General features: G+C 34.0%; 1 protein-coding gene and 1 non-coding gene across 4 annotated transcripts in view; one reads left to right on the forward strand and one right to left on the reverse strand.

Moving 5' to 3' along the window:
- IQCM (IQ motif containing M) overlaps positions 1–19896 on the forward strand; it is a 363621-nt gene that overhangs the window by 119860 nt on the left and 223865 nt on the right. The gene's annotated exons all lie outside the window — the stretch shown is intronic.
- LOC142876786 (U7 small nuclear RNA) lies at positions 9471–9532 on the reverse strand. The gene has a single exon (XR_012923604.1). It is a non-coding gene; the product is annotated as a U7 small nuclear RNA (small nuclear RNA).

Here is a 19896-nt window from a genome sequence, read left to right on the forward strand (position 1 = left end):
CCCTCCTTTTCCCTAAAACCCATAGCTTTTAATCTCATTTCATGAAACCATATCGTCTGTTACCTCTCCTTATTACAGTAATTTATTGATTTGTATCCATTATCTTATATCTTAAAGAAATTTCCCTCCTTGATCCTTGTCACTTTCTCTAACACTAATATTTTCATAATCCTTGGTGATTTAGGTATCCAAACAAATAAGCACTCTATGCCATTGGCTCCTCATTTCTTTGAGTTCTTTTCTTCCAGCAATTTTGCCCTCCATCATAGTACATGTATTCTCCAATAGTTATGGTCTAGAAAACTTTGTAATACCTCCAAAAATCTCACTTTGAAGATTACCACTGTATAACCAGACCACCTTCTATATTCCAACAATTTTTTTAACTCCTACTGGGAGTCTTGGGCTCCTAATGCTTATATTAGGCCCAGGGATCAAGTTTTCAACTTCTTTTCTAGCTACACTCACTTTATTGGTAATTTTCTTCAGTCCATGGCTGTAAGTGCCACTTATATGCTAATAATTCCACACGTTTATCTCTAGCCTGGTTATTCTCCAAAACTCTAGCTCATGTTCAATAGATTAATCAGCATTTCCACCTGGATTTTTAATGTGCATTTCAAATCTAACATGTCTAATTCAGAAACCGTTCACATGTATTTCTCTTTGCCTGGAAGATTTGTTCTCTTGGATATGACAGGCATAACTGCTTCATTATTTCCAAGCTTTGCCCAGAGGCCTCCTCAACAAGAAGATCATCCCTGACCACTCCATGACAGGGGAAGCCCCATCACCCAGCCCTCTCTACCTCTCCTGCTTTGTTTTGATCCCTAGCACTTAAGATATCAGGATGTATTGCCTATTTTGCTTTTTTAAAATTATTATTTCAGCATATTACAGGTGTACAAAAGTTTAGGTTACGTATAGTGCCTCTGCCCCACCTGAGTCAGAGCTTCAAGCATGTCCATCCCCCAGACAGTGCACACTGTACCCATAGGTGTGTATATACCCATGTCCTCCTTGCCCCTCCCATCTGCCCGCCACCTGATGAATATTATTACTATATGGGCACTTCAGTGTTGATCAATTAATGCCAATTTGATTCTGAATACATGTGGTGCTTGTTTTTCCATTCTTGTTATACTTCAGTTAGTAGAATGGGTTCCAGCTCTATCCAGGATAATACAAGAGGTGCTAGATCACCATTGTTTTTTGTGGCTGAGTAGAACTCCATGCTACACATATACCACATTTTATTAATCCACTCATGTATTGCTGAGCACTTTGGTTGTTCTCACATCTTTGCAATTGTGAACTGTGCTGCTATAAACATTCTAGTGCAGATGTCTTTTTTATAGAATATCTTTTGTTCTTTTGGGTAGATGCCCAGTAATGGGATTTCTGGATCAAAAGGTTGTTCTACTTGTAGGTTTTTGAGGTATCTCCATATTACTTTCCATAAAGGTTGTACTAGTTTGCAATCCCACTGGCAGTGTATGAATGTTCCTATCTCTCCACATGTACACCAACATTTATGGTTTTGGTACTTTTTGATAAAGGCCATTCTCACTGGAGATAAGTGATATCTTATTGTGGTTTTGATTTGCATTTCCCTGATGATTAGAGATGTTGAGCATTTTTTCATGTTTATTAGCCATTAGCCTATCTTCTTTTAAAAAGTTTCTATACATGTCCTTTTCCCACTTTTTGAAAGGGTTGTTTGATTTTTTTTTCTTGCTGATTTTCCTGAGTTCTATATAGATTCTAGTTGTCCGCCATTTATTGGATGTGTAACATGCAAATATTTTCTCCCAATTCTGTTGGTTGTTTGTTTACTCTTATGATAGTTTCCTTGGCTGTGCAGAAGCTTTTTAATTTGACTGTGTTTCATTTATTTATTTTTGTTATTGCTGTGATTGCCTTTGAGGTCTTTTTCATAATTTTTTTGCCTAGGCCAGTGTCTCCAAGAGTTTTTCCAACATTTTCTTCTAGAATTCTTATAGTTTTATGCCTTAGGTTTAATTCTGTTACCCACTGTGAGTTGATTTTTGTGAGAGGTGAAAGGTGCAGATCCTGTTTCAGTCTTCTACATGTGGCTATCCAGTTTTCTCAGCACCATTTATTGAACAGGGTTTCTTTTTCCCAGTGTATGTTTTTATCTGTTTTGTCAAAGATTAGATGGCTATATGAGGTTGGTTTTCTATCTGGGTTTTCATTCTGTTCCAGTAGTCTATGTCTCTGTTCTTGTCCCAGTACTAAGCTGTTTTAGTTACTATAGCCTTGTAGTATAGCTTGAAGTCTGATAAATTGATGCCTTCTAATTTGTTCTTTTTGCTTAAGATTGCTTTTGCTATATGGATCCTTCTCTGGTTCCATACAAAGCATAGATTTATTTTTTCTAGATCTTTGAAAAATGATATTGGTATTTTAATAGGGATTGCATTGAATCTGTAGATCACTTTGGGTACTATAGACATTTTAACAGTGTTTTTCTGCTGGCCCATGAGCATGGTATGGTTTTCCACCTGTTTACGTCCTCTACTATTTCCTTCCTCAATGTTTTGTAGTTCTCCTTGTAGAGGTCTTTTACTTCCTTAGTTAAATGTATTCCTAGGCATTTTATTTTCTTTGTTGCTATTGTGAAGGGTATTGAGTCTTTGATTTGGTTCTCAGTTTGACTGTTGTTGGTGTATAGGAATGCTACTGATTTCTGTGTGTTTATTTTGTAACCTGAGATTGTGCTGAATTTATTGATCAATTCCAGTAGTCTCATGGCAGAATCTTTGGAGTTTTCTAGATATAAGATTATATTATCATCAAAGAGCAGTAGTTTGACCTCTTCTGCCCCTATTTAGATGCCCTTGATTTCCTTCTCTTGTCTGATTGTTCTGGCTAGGACTTCCAGCACTATGTTGAATAGAAGCAGTGATAGAGGGCAACCTTGTCTAGTTCCAGTTCTAAGTGGGAATGCTTTCAATTTTTCCACAGTCAGTATGATGTTGGCTGTGGGTTTGTCATATATGGCTTGTATCATTTTTGGGTAAGTCCCATCTATGCCTATTTTGTTAAGCATTCTTATCATAAAAGGGTGTTGAATTTTGTCAAATGCTTTTTCTGTGTCTATTGAGAGGATCATATGGTCTTTGTTTTTACTTCTATTTATGTGGTGAATTACATTTATAGATTTGTGTATATTGAACCATCCCTACATCTCTGGGATGAAGCCCACTTGGTTGTGATGGGTTAATTTTTGATAAGTACCTGAATTTGGTTTGCTAAGATTTTGTTGAAAATTTTTGCATCTATATTCATAAGGCATATTGGTCTGTAGTTTTCTTTTTTTGTTGTGTCTTTTCATGGTTTCTGTATCAGGGTGATATTGGCTTCATAAAACGTGTTGGAGAGGATTCCTTCTTCTTCGATGTTGTGGAATAATTTCTGCAGGATAGGTATCATTTCTTCTTGTATGTCTGGTAAAATTTGGGTGTGAAAATATCTGGTCCAGGACTTTTCTTTTTAGGAAAGTTTTTTATTGCTGCTTCAATTTCAGTATTAATATTAGTCTGTTTAGGAATTCTATTTCTTCTGGATTGAGCTTAGAGAGGCTGCATGTGTCTAATAATTTGTCCATTTCCTCCACATTTTCCAGTTTATGTGTATATAGGTTTTTATAGTATTTATAGATGATATTTTGTATTTCTGTGGTATCAGTTGTAATTTGTCCTTTTTCATTCCTGATGGAGCTTAATAGAGTCCTTTCTTTTTTGCTTCTCATTAATCTAGCAAGAAGTGTGTCAATTTTGTTTATTTTTCCAAAGAACCAACTTTTAGTTTTATTAATCTTTTGTATAGTTTTTTGTTACCAATTTCATTTACTTTTGCTCTGATCTTTGTTATTTCTTTTCTTCTGCTGGGTTTGGGGTCGGTTTGCTCATACTTTTCCTATTCTTTGAGACAATTCATTAGATTGTTTACTTGTGATTGTTCTGTCTTGGATGTAGGCATTTATGGATATACATTTTCCTCTTAGACTGCTTTTGCTGTGTCCCACAGATTTTGATAACTTGTATCTCCTTTATCATTTAGTTCAAATAATCTTTTGATTTTCATCTTGATTTTCTCTTTAACACAATGATTGTTCAGCAGAAGGTTGTTTAGTTTGCATGCCTTTGTGTAGAGATGAGCATTTCTGTTGGAGTTGATTTCTAATTTTATTCCACTGTGGTCTGAAAAGATGCATGATACAATTTCTATTTTTTTTAAATTTGTTGAGACACATTTTATGGCCTAGGATATGGTCAGTCTTAGAAAATTTCCCATGAACTGATGAAAAAAATGTATATTCCATGGTTTTTGGGTAGAATGTTCTGTAAATGTTAGTCAGGTCCATTTGTTCTAGAGTTCTATTTAAGTCCATTGTTTCTTTGTTTATTTTCTGTCTGGAGCATCTGTCCTGTTCTGTCAGAGGGGTGTTGAAGTCCCTGGATATTACAGTGTTGCTGTTTAGATCAAGTAGGATTGTCTTTATGAATCTGGGTACCTCTGAGTTAGGTGGATAGATATTTAGAATTGTTGTGTCTTCTTATTGAATTGTACCGTTCACCATTATATAATGACCATCTTTGTCTTTCATTACTTTTGTTGATTTGAAGACTAAGTTATCTGAAATCAGAACTGCTATGCCAGCTTTCTTTTGGCTTCCATATGCATGGAACATTGTTTTCCATTCCTTCACCTTTATTCTGAATGCATCCTTGTAGGTTAGATATCTTTGCTGAAGACAGCAGATCCTTCATTTGTGTATATTTATCCATTCGTTCAACCTATGTCTCTTTAGTAGACAGTTCAAGTCATTCACGTTTATTGAAAGAATTGATAAGTGTGGCAGATTTCTGTTCATCCCATTGAGTTGAACTTTGTTACTTTTTTTTCTCTTTTGAGCTATTGTTGTCTCTGGCTTCTGACCTTTAGCTTTTGGATGATTTCACACTGGTGAGTGTCTGATGTGCTGATCCATATGTAACACTGTTCTGAGTACTTCCTGGAGGGTGGGTCTTATGTTGATGAGTTTCCTCAATCTTAGCTTGTCTGAGAAAGCCTTTATTTTTTCTTTGTATAGGAAACTTAGTTTTGCAGGATATAAAATTCTAGGCTGAGCATTATTCTGTTTAAAAAGACTGAGAGTGGGGCCCCAGTCTCTGCTGGCTTGTAAAGTCTCAGTTGAGAATTCTGCAGTTAGAGTGATGGATTTTCCTTTGTAGCTTACCTGTTGATTTTACCTTACAGTTATAAGGTGGGCCTCTTTCATGTTTATTTTGGCCAGTCTAATGACTGTGTGTCATATCTTCATGTTTGCAATGAATCTCCCAGGAATCCTTTGTGCTTCTTATACCTGGATATCTAGAGTTCTAGCAATACCAGGGAAATAGTCGTCCATTATATCTTTAAATAGTTTATCCAAACCTTGTGTATTTTCTTCTTCAGCCTCAGGGTTGCCTATGATTCTCATGTTACCTCTCTTCACATAATCCCATATTTCTTGTAGGCTTTGCTCTTTTCTGTTATTTCTCTGTGCTATCTGTGCAACTGACTTGTTTAACCACTTTGAGACCAGCATCGACTGTAGTCGACAGCCACAGATGAACGCACACAGCCCAGCATGGACTCTAGTCGATAGCCACAGATGAATGCACACAGTGACTTTAGCCAACAGCCATGATGTGAAGGCGCACAGCTGAGCATTGACTTTAGCCGACAGCCGTGATATGACTTTTCTAATTTTTCATTTATCAAAATAAAATTGTGAACATTTAAAAATAACATAATGAAAACATATATGTATATGTTACCTGTTCTGATTTACATTACAAGTAAAGCTGCCTGTAAAGTAAAACAAGCTTTCAGTGCTTTAAAGCTTTCCTCATCACACAAGAGCAAAATGGATTTGTCATCAATGCACAGCACAAGCTATCGGGCAGACTATGAGTGCTGGCTGTGGGCAAGGTTTCCTGGCCGGTGAGCACAGTCCTGAAGTGGTTAATTAAAAAGTATTATCCCCAATCCCTGAGATTCTGTCTTCTGTTTGGTGGGCCCTATTCTGAAGGCTTTCCATTTATTTTGTAATTCCTTGAATAAATTCTTCATTTCCAGAAGTTCTGTTTGATTATTCTTTACTATTTCAATTTCTTTATTGAATTTTTCTTCCAAGTCCTGGATTTTTTTTTTTTTTATTTGTTTGTTTCTTTGTGTTGGGTATCCATTTTCTCTTGCACATCATTGGGTTTTCTTACAATTCATGTTTGAAATTCTTCTGTAATTTCATGTTCTCAATTTGGTTGATATCCATTGCTAGAGAGCTGGTGTTTCCCTTTGGTGGTGTCCTTTCAGTTTGATTCTTCATTCTTCCAGTGTTCTTTCACTGATTCCTTCACATCTGGAACAGCTGTTGCTTCTTACCTTTGGATTTTTGTTTAGATAATGACATGCCCAGTTTAGTCTCTGAGCCAGTAGGTGGTGCTTGTGGGTGAGATTCGACCACACTTGTATGATATGTCAGTGGACGCAGTAAAAGGATGTGCAAATTGACCTTCCTGTCAGTAGGTGGCACTTGTTGGAAGGAGCAAGCTGCAGTGTTGCTTTTGAAGATGGCTTAAAATAGAAAAACCCCTTTTCATTAGATTCTTATTGTATTAAGATCAACAGCAAGTTTTTCGATTTTCTTTTTTCCATTATAAAAAATACTAGCCTATTAGCTGTGTTCTTTAGCCTTTTTGGCACCAGGAATGGGTTTCATGGAAGACAATTTTTCCACGAACCCAGGGGCACAAGGGGTGGTGCCTAGGGTTTCATTGCTGTGGGGAAGATGGTGCAAAGCTCAGGCAGTGATGTGTGGCCCATTTCCTAACAGGCCATGGGCCAGTGCCTGGCCGTGGCCTAGTGGTTGGGGATCACAGTATTAAAGGACATTTGGAGAGATGAAAAAAATTTTCCATTAATGCCACCATCTTTGCACAGCTGTGATTAACAACTTGGTTTAATTTCTTCTGATTTTGTTCCCTTTGCTTCTTTTTAACACCTAGTGCCTATATAAATTTGAACATTTTTTCTAGTTAAGTATAATATAATGGTTTCATTTCATTTATTGGCCTAAAACGTTCATTTCATTTTTTTCCCAATACTTATATGAGAGTCCTACTCCTGTGCCAGTGCAACAAACTCTCCAGCTTCTCCATCTGCCTGCCACACCAGCGGTTGTTCAGTATCAGATCAAAAGTCATGTTCTTTTTTCCTGTATGCTAACACTGTGTGAAGGCAGCTGAAAAAAGGGAGGAATGAAGGAAGAAAGGAAAGAATTCTCAATCCATTTAGTGGAAAACAGATTTTTTAAAAATAATGAGATGTTTATTAAAATAAATAATGTTTATTCTAAATAGAATTGGTTTTATGCGGGAATCCAGTATTTCACAACAAATGGAGTGGGAGGTAGATGATGCGTGCTTGCGTAAATTTATACTGTCGCTGCTTGACCTTTTAATTCTATGGGCACCTGTCTCCCAAAATCCTATGGTAATCATCAAGTGCTTTCTCACAAATATTTTCATTTATTGGTGTAAGTTTTTTATTAACTTATATACCAAGTTGATTCTAAAAATGATTTGTAAAAGCTGAAATTTAATATATTTAAAATAGTTTTTATTACTTTTTGCTACAGTGGCTATTTAAAATGTTAGTTAAAGGGTAAATGTTCATCATAAAATTATGGAACGAATTTATTTTTAATATAATAATGGCCCAATTTGTGTCACACCTTACTGGTTACACATTTCTTTTATCTATGCTCTCTTTTGATTCTCACAGAATCTTTAGGCATGGCCAGACTTACTTTACTCCTTTTCAAATGAGGAAACTAAATGTCAGAAAGTTTGTGATTAGTTCAAGCCTCATAACAAGCATCAGCCTTCTCACTCCCATTTCTTTATTTGTTCCATTTTATTGTATTGTTTTGTATATATTTTCATATTGTCTTATATTGTGGAGGCAAAAGTAACTCTATCTTGGATGCTAATCTGCCATGTTGACTTCTGATTAACACCAGTCTAGTGAATGCCTCCTGATCATTTACTGTCCTTAGTGTAAGAACACGTACTCATCGTAAATCCTCATTTTTAGATCAAAGCATCCTTGATGTCATCGCAGAAATTATCAATTATGATGCACACAGCATTCTTGCCTGTTCTAGAGGGTTTCCTTTAATTGTTTCTAAAGCGTATGTACTCTCTTTCCCTAATGGTATACAAACCCTAGGGAGTAACAGTGTCAAGATTTGCCTGTCTTGTTGCTGCCCAGGACCACACCTCTGTCTTTAATTTCCCCAATAAACCGCCCTTTACCAACAAATGGGATTTGTCTGACTTGTTCTTTGGCTTTTCCACTCCTTTGGCATTTTGGAGGTGCTTTGCATATGTGACCCTTTCACAGAACACATAAATATTTATGATCATTTTGTTCTTTGATTATAAATTTGGATTATTTCAAGGCAAAACAAAGTAAAAAAAAATGTGGGAGGGACTTGTAAAATATGAATTTTGAGGTACATACAATGTTATGAACTAAAGCATAGTAAATGTGCATGAGTATTTGACAGCTTTGGTCCATGCCCTGTCAGTATAAATTTGGTGTTTTTCACTATTGTATGTGTTTATTAGAATTACTGTTTCAATCAATCTTACAAGTTTATCAATATGATTACTGCATCTTATACAACTTTGGAATGTTAGCTTTTATGTTGCATTATAAATTAATTTACATTGGTCTTTCAGTATGTAACAATAGGAAAGATTCCTTTCTTGTATGAGTCCCAACTGCTCACATTAATAGATATTTCAAAAAAACACAAGTGTTTAATATCTGAAAACCCACTTTATCCCATCTTCTTTAGGAAAATGTGAAAAATATTTTTAATGTGCCAAATTCTAAATAATCAAAATTTTTCATACTGGGAGAAAAGTATGTTATGATATTAAATGTGTTCAGCAAATCTCTAAGAAAGACATGTGGGATGTAAGAAAAGCAGTTTCAATCAATTACAAGAATATCTGTTTCTTGAATTGAGATATCTCTCTGTTCATTGTGTACCTGGTCAGAAACTGGAAAACCAACAGGGTTTAGCAAATTTTAGTTATGTTCATTTCTGAAATTTCAAGTGAGATTGAATATATATTTGATAAATATTGATGATACCAGAAAGTGGATAACAAGTGTTTCTTATTTGAAATAATCTTGAAATATGACATTTAAAAAATTATAGGTAAGTAATTTATCTACATATCCTAAAGCAAAATTGAGAGGGCATCTTTAGGCCTGTGATGTATAATAGAAATAAGATGTGAGACATACTTATAACAAAGCTTTCTAGTAACCACATGAAAAAAGTAGAGAGAAACAGGTGAAATAAATTTTTTTTCTTTTTAGGGGGTTTTCTGGTAAGGACCAGAAAATCTGCTAGACAAATTCTAAAAGAGCTGTAATACTTAGATACAATACATTTCAAGCGTACATTTTATTTAACCTAATATATCCATAATTCATCATTTCTATATGTAATCAATATGAAAAATTATTAGTAACATATTTTCTATACTCTGTTTTTAACTAAGTCTTTAAAATCTGGTGTGTAATTTAACTTACAGCTTATCTCATACTCGCCGTATTTCACGTGCTCATAGACATATGTGGTTTGTAGTTACCTTTTTGACAGCATAGCCTTGCACTCTGTGCTCCCAAGGTCTTTGTTCACTCATTTCTGTATTTATATTATCTATCTTAATGCTTGGTACATAGAAAATGTACAGTAAGTATTTAAGAAAGGAAGGAAAAAAAGAAAGGTAATAGAAGAATTTTGTAGTTAGAGCTGCATATCTTCTTAGTAGCTGATGACCTTGGTTAGCATACATATCTTCCTTAATCTTTGTTCTGTGTAGGGATTGAGATATTTGTATGTGTATTTCAAAATTATTGTGTAAGAATGAAATGAGTGTAACATAGGTAAAGCACCTACTACTTGGTTTCCTTTCATCCCTTTCCTTTTTGTAATCTGAATTGTTACATGTTATTAATAGATGACTTAACATATTTGTATCCACTTTTATTAGGTTTTATAAATTTCCCCGGCAAACATAGTACCTTTTTATTTTCAGTTACAATTGAATAGAAAGGATGAAACTAGAATCAGAGAGTAGGAGATTCTTGGCATCAAGATTATAGCCAAGGACAATTGTGTTAAATTACTTAGCATGCTGTGGAATTAATTGCCCATGATCTTAATTATAAATAGTTAATTTGTAAAAACAGCCTTTAATTGTGCAGGTCTGAATTTAGATATATGAACATTTTGGTAAATAAGCGTCAGTCTGATATCTAATTTAAAACTTTAATTTCACAGTCACTTCAAATCTTACTTCCCTTCTGCTCAGGCCTGACCCATGGCTCACGGAATTGCAGAAGAAAATAGGGGCATGATCTGTTCTTTTCTTTCCTACACTCACATTCACACATACACACACAGTATAACAAGCTTGCAGAAATGTGCAGATAAGAGATGGGGAAAGGGGAGAGATATTGGATAATATATGGGAACCAGGACCCAACCCTCAGAAAGGGTTTAATGCTTTGTGGCACCTTCTTGAAATTCTCAATACTTACACTTTAAATCTGTGTTTTGTGAGTCTGATGTGACAATGAAAAACATGCACTGCAGACTTGGAGCCTTGAGCCCTAATTGGCCCCACCTGCTGCCATCTTACCTGCCTCCCAGAGACAGGTTCTTGACCACCTGCTTCCTGGTTTATGTTTATGTGATTTACTAATCTCAAATGACACTTTTGCCCTTCAGCTATAAAAGATGCTGAAATCAGCTGCTTACACCATTTACCAATTTCTTTTCTCTCTCAAAATTTTTGGTTATGTTATTTATTGATTGTATCACATAGGCTAGGGTTAAAAATCTTATGTCATACCTGTTTTTCTTGAGTATTTTGTGTACTTTTCTCACTGCCTTCTAGCCTGGAGGCTTTGCTTTTTTATAGGCAGATTGTTCTTTTTGTCGGCTATTCAGAGGATTCCTTATTTCTGAATTCTAGTAATATTTTTGAGATACATTTTGGTGATCATCATAGTGTGGTAATTATTTTTCTCTGGGATAATGTATGTCCATCAATTTGAAGATTTTAATCTTATTTCATTTCAGTAATTGTTTATTAAACTATATCTTTAATATGTTTTCTATTATTTCGTTTCTTTTCTTTTTCCTGTTTACTATGTCTATCATTTTTCTTATAATCCTTTTAAACTCTTCCTTTATTGTGTTTCATGTTGTCCACATCGATCAATCCTCTTTTCAATGTCCCATCTCCTGTCTTTGTTTCTGCAAATGATTTTATTTTTTCCCTTGACTTCTTTCTTGAACTCTGTTGGCTCAGGTAGTTACCTTTTTGTCTCACCATATCTTTCCTCAGCTTTTATATCCTTTTTGTTTGTTTGTTCCTGTAATTAAGATGATACCCTTTTTCTCCCAAAAAATCTTCTTAGGTAGTATGTTTAGTCAAAATGTTTATATTGTTTGTGGCAACATTTTTCACCTTTTTTTCTTAGTAACAGTTTTCTCATGACATTTATCTGTCATATATTTTTATACTTTTCCCATTTTATTTGTTTCTGCAGTATTTTTGTATACATTATATGTTAGTTTTTTAAATTATTATTACTCACTTTGAATGTGGTGAGTTCTGCCTGGACCAGCCATTTGTTGGAAGTTTGGGTATGAGAGTAGGCAGGGCAGTGTTTCAGGTTAATGGGAAACACTTTTAATGACATAAGTTAGTATATGTGCATGAGGTCTTTTAGCCTTTATTTCTCCTAGCCATGTTATTTCCACACTGAAGGACAACTCTCTCTGTTGAGTATCTCTCCTTAACTCTGCTTCAACTGGACATTGAGTCCTAAAAATATGAATCATCTTTGAGATTGCTCATTTAGCAAGACCTTCTCAACTTCTTAAGACCGTGTGAGAATGTAGTCCAAGGTATTTCTGCTGTCAGAATAAGCACCTAATCTCCGTTTTTCCCAAATGGATTTGCTCCACAGGACATGGTTACTTATTTTAGAGAGTCGTTCTTTATTTTGTCTGAGATCTGCAACTTAGGCATCTTTAACTTCCTCTTTTTCTACTCCTAATTTAATTTTCATTTATATTAGGAAATTTTTTTCCTCACACACTGTGCTTCTGGGTTATGGATGTCTTCTGATTATATGTAAGAAATCTGCATTTCTTCAGGGTTATAGATGTCGTCTGATTTCACGTGAGAAATTTGCATTTCTGATTTTTCTTTTTATTATTGGTTTTAAATTATTTCCAAGTAGAAGAAGGGGCAAAGACTGTATTTTTTCTCCACAATTTACAAATCAGAGGCAGTGATAATATTTTGAGAAACTAAAGCAAATGCCAAGAAGCAAGCCTCCTTGAAAGAATTATAGTTCATACATGAATATTTAACACAAAACATAATATGACCTTATCTGTCCTTACATGTTTAATGATAGTCTTATAACTTCCTCCAAAGTTACTTATAAGACATAAAATTAAAATTTTAAGAGTGTATTAGTTTCCTAGGGCTGCAGTAACAAATTACCACAAGCTAGATGGTTTAAAACAATAGAAATTTATTATCTCACAGTTTTGGAGGCTAGATGTCTGAAACCAAGGTGTTGGCAGGGCCATGCTCCTTTCTAGGCCTCTAGGAGAAGATCCTTTTTTGTCTTTTTTAGCTTCTGGTGGCTCCAGTTGTTACTTGGCTCATGGGAGCATATTTCCAATCTGCATCTCTGACTTTTACAAAATTATCTTCCCGGGTGTCTCTGTGTCTCTCCTCCTGTTATAAGGACTTAAGTCTTATTGCATTAGGGGCCCACCTTATTCCAGTATGACCTCATCTTAATTTAACTAATTATGTCTGCAATGACCCAATTTCCAAATATGGTCATATTCTGAGGTATTGGGACTTAGAATATCAACATATCTTTTTGGGTGATATAATTCAACCCATAACATAGGAACTACTGTCTTTTGGTAGAGAATGAATTAACTGATTTTTTTCAACTCATAGGTTTTTTTTTTTAACAGATAGGCAAGGTTTGTGAAACAAAGGAAGAGTATATTGCAAGAAAATGGACAATCTACATCTACATAGAACATCAATCAGTTTTTTATATGAGTAGTATTGAGCAATCAAAGCAAAACAAAGAAGTACTTTGGTAGATCAAGTTCAAATAAAAAGTTCAAGCTTTATAGTTTAATACCATTGACAAATTTATATTCTAAAAAAGACACAAATATTTGCAAGAAAAGTCAGGAAACTGGTTAGTTTTGGGGGAGTGAAAGTGCTTGGATTGGGGAGGAAGGATTCTGGAGTGATAACATGTGTATTGTTTCTGATACTAAGTGACCTACTATTAAAAACTGTATGGATGTAATTTTATGTCCTTTTCTCTATGTTATATTTCATAATAGCAGCTTTTCAAAAGAACAAATTTACTAGGAAAATGTTAAACACTTATTCTTTTAGAGGCTTTGAAAGTAGGAAATTTTCATGTGGCCAACTGGCCTAGTTTGCCCTGGACTGAAATGTTTACTTGGACACATGATTTTCAATGCTAAAACCAAGGCAGTTTTGGGCAAACTGGATGATTGGTCACTGTATATCCATTGAAACCACTTTACCACAGGAGAGGCCAGTGAATGGGAGGGATAATGACTGAATATCTCATTGGTTATTGTAAAATTGTGATAGGAAACATATTAATGACAAGAAGGCAAGAGTCTTTAAATACAGAGGTTAAAGCAAGAATCCAAAGGCTAACCCTACTGCATAGATTTGTTTGGAGTTTCTGTTTATACCATGTAGGAAAAGGCCACAGCATTTAACAATTCTTTAGGTTTCTTAAGAAGCTCCTGACTGCCTAGACTTTACCTGCATGACCAGCCTCTTTGGATGTTATGGGCTTCTTCTGGATTTTCGCTGGGTTTTGTCATACACCTTCCTGTCTGGATAAGCAGTGCTTTGTTCTTAAGTCATAGGAATCGCAAAAGAGGATTTAAGTGCCCTGAGAACTGTCCCTCAGAGCCCATCTCCTCATTTTTATTATTGCTGTCTTCTGAGGGACAGAATGTCTTCCACCCACTTCTACATCCAGCTTAAACGTCTCATTGTCTTCTAAGCTATCCCTAGGTTTCCTCTGGTATACTTGTTTTCTCTCGGAGTGAACTTCTGCAACCTAAATCTGTTATAACATTTAGCACAAAGTGATAGTGAGTTTCCTTTATTTATTCTTCCCCTTAGACTGTGTATTTCTCAAAGCCTGGGAGTTTGTCTCGTTCATCTTGTATTCTCAGCACTTAGCACATGCCTGACATGTAGTAGGCATTCAGTATTTAGCTGCACCTAATAAATATGAGATAAATACCTGCTGAGATTGTAGACAATAAGCCCATGTATAAAATGGAAATGCCAGGTATGACAATTACTTTGACTTGAAGAAAACTGTGCTAAGTTATTTCTGTGTCTAATGAGTATTGCTTGCTTAATTGAGTGTGGCTGTGGTAAATATCATTTTTATTAAAAATAAGTTAAAAAAAGTCTTGATCTGTAGACTTCTGATTCTTATTGAATATAAATGTCTTAGAACATAAACCCCTCTAGGGCAGGTACTATGTTTTGCGTGAGTTCTAAGTAACCACCACATTTACAGGGTGTCCTATAAATAGCCATACATCAGGAAAATGGGAAATTGTAGCTAAATATACCTTTATTTACAAAATATTCATTACAAAATTTTACAAAATTTTTCCTTTGTGTGGAGACTTTTGAGACACCCTCTATTATTCCTAATTAAAAAAAATAACTGATGTATTTCTCTATGTAATATATATGTCAAAGGGAGATACAAACTTTATGAACCAGTAGATTTGTTTGTGTCTCTAAATATATTTTTGAATCTCTCCTAAACCTGAGGAGAACTATTCATTATTGTGTTCTAACTCATAGGGAAACCAAAGGCCGTCATTCTTTGAATTTAATATCCTGGAACAATATTGTAGTGTTCTAAAATGTGCTTGAAACCAATGAGAATCTCTGTTGTCTTTGGATGGCTGAGCTTTGAAGGAGCTCCAAATTTTCCTGTGCAGTCCATGAGATGAGTTTATAGTTTAGATATATGAAGGCAATAACTGTTGAGATCACAGAATATCCCTTCTTTGCTGAAGGGGGAAAATACATTTTGTCATTCCTGACTACTTTGCAAGAGGTAAAATATTTCATTGCATTTAAGTTGGAATTAATTTATAGCAACTATTCAAAGACTCTATTCAATTACACACCAATGGGTATGAAAATAGATTTCCTATTTTATGACCTCTCATTTTTATCAGTTTGTGCTAAGCTAAGTCCACTGGGAAATACAGTGGATATATGTATATCTAAGTGATATTTCTTTCAAGCATTTCATACATATGAATCTTTTAAACATGAAGAAGTGAAACTATGCTGGCAAAATATACTATAGTTCTATTAGAAAAAATAAAAGACAAGGTGGTTTGACTTGAAGGTTTACTGGGGCTTATCAGTTCTTCAAAGTGTCATTTATTAAAAGTCATACTAATTACTTGTACCAACATTCCTATAAAGCAAAGCTCTGTGCAAACATTTTCTGAAGATTTTTTTTTTTATTATTATTCACTGGAATACTTGAGAATACACACTGATAATTTAACTTTGTCTACAGACAGAAAAAATATTAATGTTGGTTAATTTATTTATAGTGACTTTGAAATAATTTTTACAATACAAAAAAGCAAGACCTTATTCCTTAATTTGCGTTTTAAAAGAGGCAATTTCCCAGGCCAGGCGCTGTGGCTCACGCCTGTAATCCTAGCACTTTGGGAGGCTGAGGTGGGCAGATAGCTCGAGGTCAGGAGTTTGAAACCAGCCTGAGCAAGAGCGAGACCCCGTCTCTACTATAAATAGAAAGAAATTAATTGGCTAACTAATATATATAGAAAAAAAATAACTGGGCATGGTGGCTCATGCCTGTAGTCCCAGCTACTTGGGAGGCTGAGGCAGTAGGATTGCTTGAGCCCAGGAGATTGAGGTTGCTGTGAGCTAGGCTGATACCATGGCATTCACTCTAGCCTGGGCAACAAAGTGAGACTCTGTCTCAAAAAAAGAAAGCAATTTCCCAAACAGATTTATAATCCTTTTTTATACACAAGGTAGTTTCTCTGGCATAAGTTTTAAAAATTGGAATTAATAATTCATGACTACAGTAAATTATAACTATGTTATATAACACTTTGTAAGCTTATCTAACTTAAGGAATAGAAAACCAAATCATGAAAATGAGGATAATTCTAATGCCATAAAGTTTTCTTTTTCTAGTATTCTAATATTTTGCTTAAATTTGTCTGTAAGGAAAAATTTGGTAGGGGAAATATATTGAGAAAACATTTAAATGACTGCATAAATGCACTTAAATGCATTTTTTTCTTATTGTGTTTAAAAAATGAGACTATTTATTTGCCATTTACAAAAAAGAGAAAGCACAAGGACTTTAAAAAATATTATTTCTTACTTTTTTTATGATTTTAATTGCCCCTCAATCGTTGTTGTTTACCTATATGTGAATGAAAGTGTTTCTCCACAATCAATCTATAGAACAAGAATTTTTAAAATGGTATAATAATTTAAAAAATTTTCAGTGTTTCTTAGATAATACAGAATTAAATATAAATATTTTTTTGTGGGATTGTAATATCATGGGCCTTTAAAAATTATTTCTATCAGAATTAATAAATATCAAGAAAAACTAAGAAAATGACTAAACATTAGTTGTTTTATGTTATTCTTCTTAGTTGTGATTATTTTTTTTCTATTATTTTGTTTTGCCAGAGTAACATTTGAACATAAATGAAAATGAAAACAAATATTTTCTGAAGGGTGGATCAAGGATAGTAACTGTTAAAAACTTTTAATATGTTCTTGGCTCCATTTTACTGCCTTCATATCAAAAGATTGGCCTCGAAATGAGGAAAAAAAAAAAAAAACACCTAACAAACACAGCCTTGGCTAAGAAGGATAACTTATTTAGAAAAAACTGACAATCTTAACAAGGGGGAAAGCCTTAAATGGAGATACTGTAGAGGTGGAAAATGTAGATAGAATTTAAGGAATCAAGAAGGAGAACAGTTGTTAAGAAAAAATAATTTTCAAGCAAGATAAGCAAGGACAGTAAGAGAAGAGAAAAACAGTGGTTTTGTCTTACTTAAAATGGGGGATGAAACCTCTTTTATCTACTTTTTATGATGAATATGAGCACCAGATGAGACTGTTTATGTTATTTAAAAATTATGAAGTATTAAACTTTATTGATTACTATTTTAGAATAGCACATTAATACTTGAATCTTTGAATTTTTTAATATAAACAATACTGTTCTAAAATTTTAAAGTTAATTAAAAATAACAATAGGAATTTTGATTCTCCTCACAGCATACTTTGAAAACCACCTCAATGCAACATTCAAGAAATGATTTTTAATTTTAATGCATTTGCCAGTGAAAGAACAAGAGCTTATTTCCAGAAAATATACTTAGTTGCTTAGATTTTGAAATGCTCTAATTTATTTTGTGAATTACTTATTCTAAATATGAACTTTAAGAAAGTATCTTCAAAATATTTGGGAGGAGATTTTAACCTTTCAGGAATAGGACTCAAATTTGATTTGGCACTATAACATGAATAATGTAAATGGCTTATGTGAAAATACTGATGGAAGATAAGTAGATTTATATTTCATTTTTAAATTAAAATATTACATATTATATTTATAGACATATATAAATGTATATTTTTAAATTGAAATATAATTTACAATAAGTGAGATGCTCAGGTCTCAAATGTGCCATTCAGATCAGTTTTCAATGCAATCCCCATCAAATTACAAAAGTCATACTTCAAAAATCTAGAAAAAATAATTGCACACTTCATTTGGAACCAGAAAATAGTCCGAATAGCCCAAAGTAATCTTAAGCAAAAAGAACAAAGCTGGAGGCATCATATTACCAGACTTCAAACTATACTACAAGGCTATAGTAATCAAAACAGCAAAGTACTGATACAAAAAAAAGGACACAAAACGTTTCTGTCAGCTCAGAAAGTTCCTTTCTGCTCTTTCCCAGTCAATTTACTCTTTCTGCACCCTATACCTCGAGAAGTAACCACTGATTTGATTACTATTATTATAACTTATTTTTGTTAGTTTGGGAGTTTCATATAAATGAAATATATATATATATATATATATATATATATATATATATATATATATATATACACATACATACACAGTGATGGCAATGGTACTATTTTACACAACCATATATGAGTTTTTCAGTTGCTGCAGGTCCTCTCCAACATTTTATGTTGTCAATATAATTCATTATAATCATTTCAGTGAGGGTATACATTACGGTTTCAATTTGTACATTCCTGTCTAATAACTAATGATACCGCGCACTTTCTCACATGTGTATTTTCCATTTCTCTATTTTATTTTGTGAAGTATCTGTGTCTTTGCCCATTTTTTAAATGGGGTGATTTGTCTTTTTGTGATTAAATTGCTGGAATGTATATATTCTGAATTTCAATCCTTTTTCATGTGTTATGAATATTTACTCACAGTTTATAGCTAGCCTATTTTCTTTCTTGCCATTTCTTTTGAGCAGAAATGATGAAATTTGATTTCTTGCTTTTTTATTTTATGACTTGTGCTTTTTGTGTCTTCTCTAAAACTATTTCCCTTTTCCAAAGTTGAGATCTCCTATATTTTTTTCCTGATAGCTTTCTTGTTTTAGCTTTTATATTTTGACCTATGATCAATCTCTAATTGATTTTTTTTTATTTTAGAATATTGCAGGGGCACAAAAGTTTTGGTTATATGAATTGTTTTAGACAGTTTGAGTCAAATTTGTAAGTGTGTTCATAACCCATATAGGGTGCATTGTACCCATTAGGTGTGAATTTACCCATCCCCTCCTACCTCATCCCACCTGCTTGATTTCCATTGAATTTTACTACCATATATGCACATGAGTATTGATCTATAAGTTTATACTTAGTAGTGAGTATAAATGGTTTTTATTCTTCCATTCTTGTGATACTTCACTTAAAAGGATGGTCTCTAGTTCCATCCAGGTTGTTACAAAATGTATTAGTTCACCATTTTTTTTATGGCTGAGTAATATTGCGTGGTATACATATACCACATTTTTTTTTTAGGTGTTCTAACACACACTATTTTATCCTTACAGCCACTATAAAAAATAGGGCTTAGTAATCACATTATACACATCAACAAACAGGTGCTGAGGGGTGGACTAATTTGCCCCAGGTCAAATTTGTGGTAGAGCTCAGATTCCAGACTGATATACCACATTTTGTTGATCCACTTATGTATTGATGGACACTTAGATTGTCTCCTATCTTTGCACTGTGAATTATGCTGCTATAAACATTCAAGTGCAAATGTCTTTTTAATAGAATGTCTTTTTTTCCTTTGGCTAACTACCTTTTAGTGGGATTACTGGATCACATGTTATTTGAGGTATCTCCATACTACTTTCCATAGGGGTTGTACTAGTTTGCAGTCCCACCAACAGTGTACAACTATTCCTTTCTCTCCACATATGTGCCAAAATCTGTTCTCTTGGGACTTTTTGTTAAAGCCATTCTCACTGGATTTAGGTGATATCTCACTGTGGTTTTGATTTGCATTTCTCTGATGATTAGA

The sequence above is a fragment of the Microcebus murinus genome, chromosome 15 (assembly GCF_040939455.1).
Source record: "Microcebus murinus isolate Inina chromosome 15, M.murinus_Inina_mat1.0, whole genome shotgun sequence".
Lineage (NCBI taxonomy): Eukaryota > Metazoa > Chordata > Mammalia > Primates > Cheirogaleidae > Microcebus > Microcebus murinus.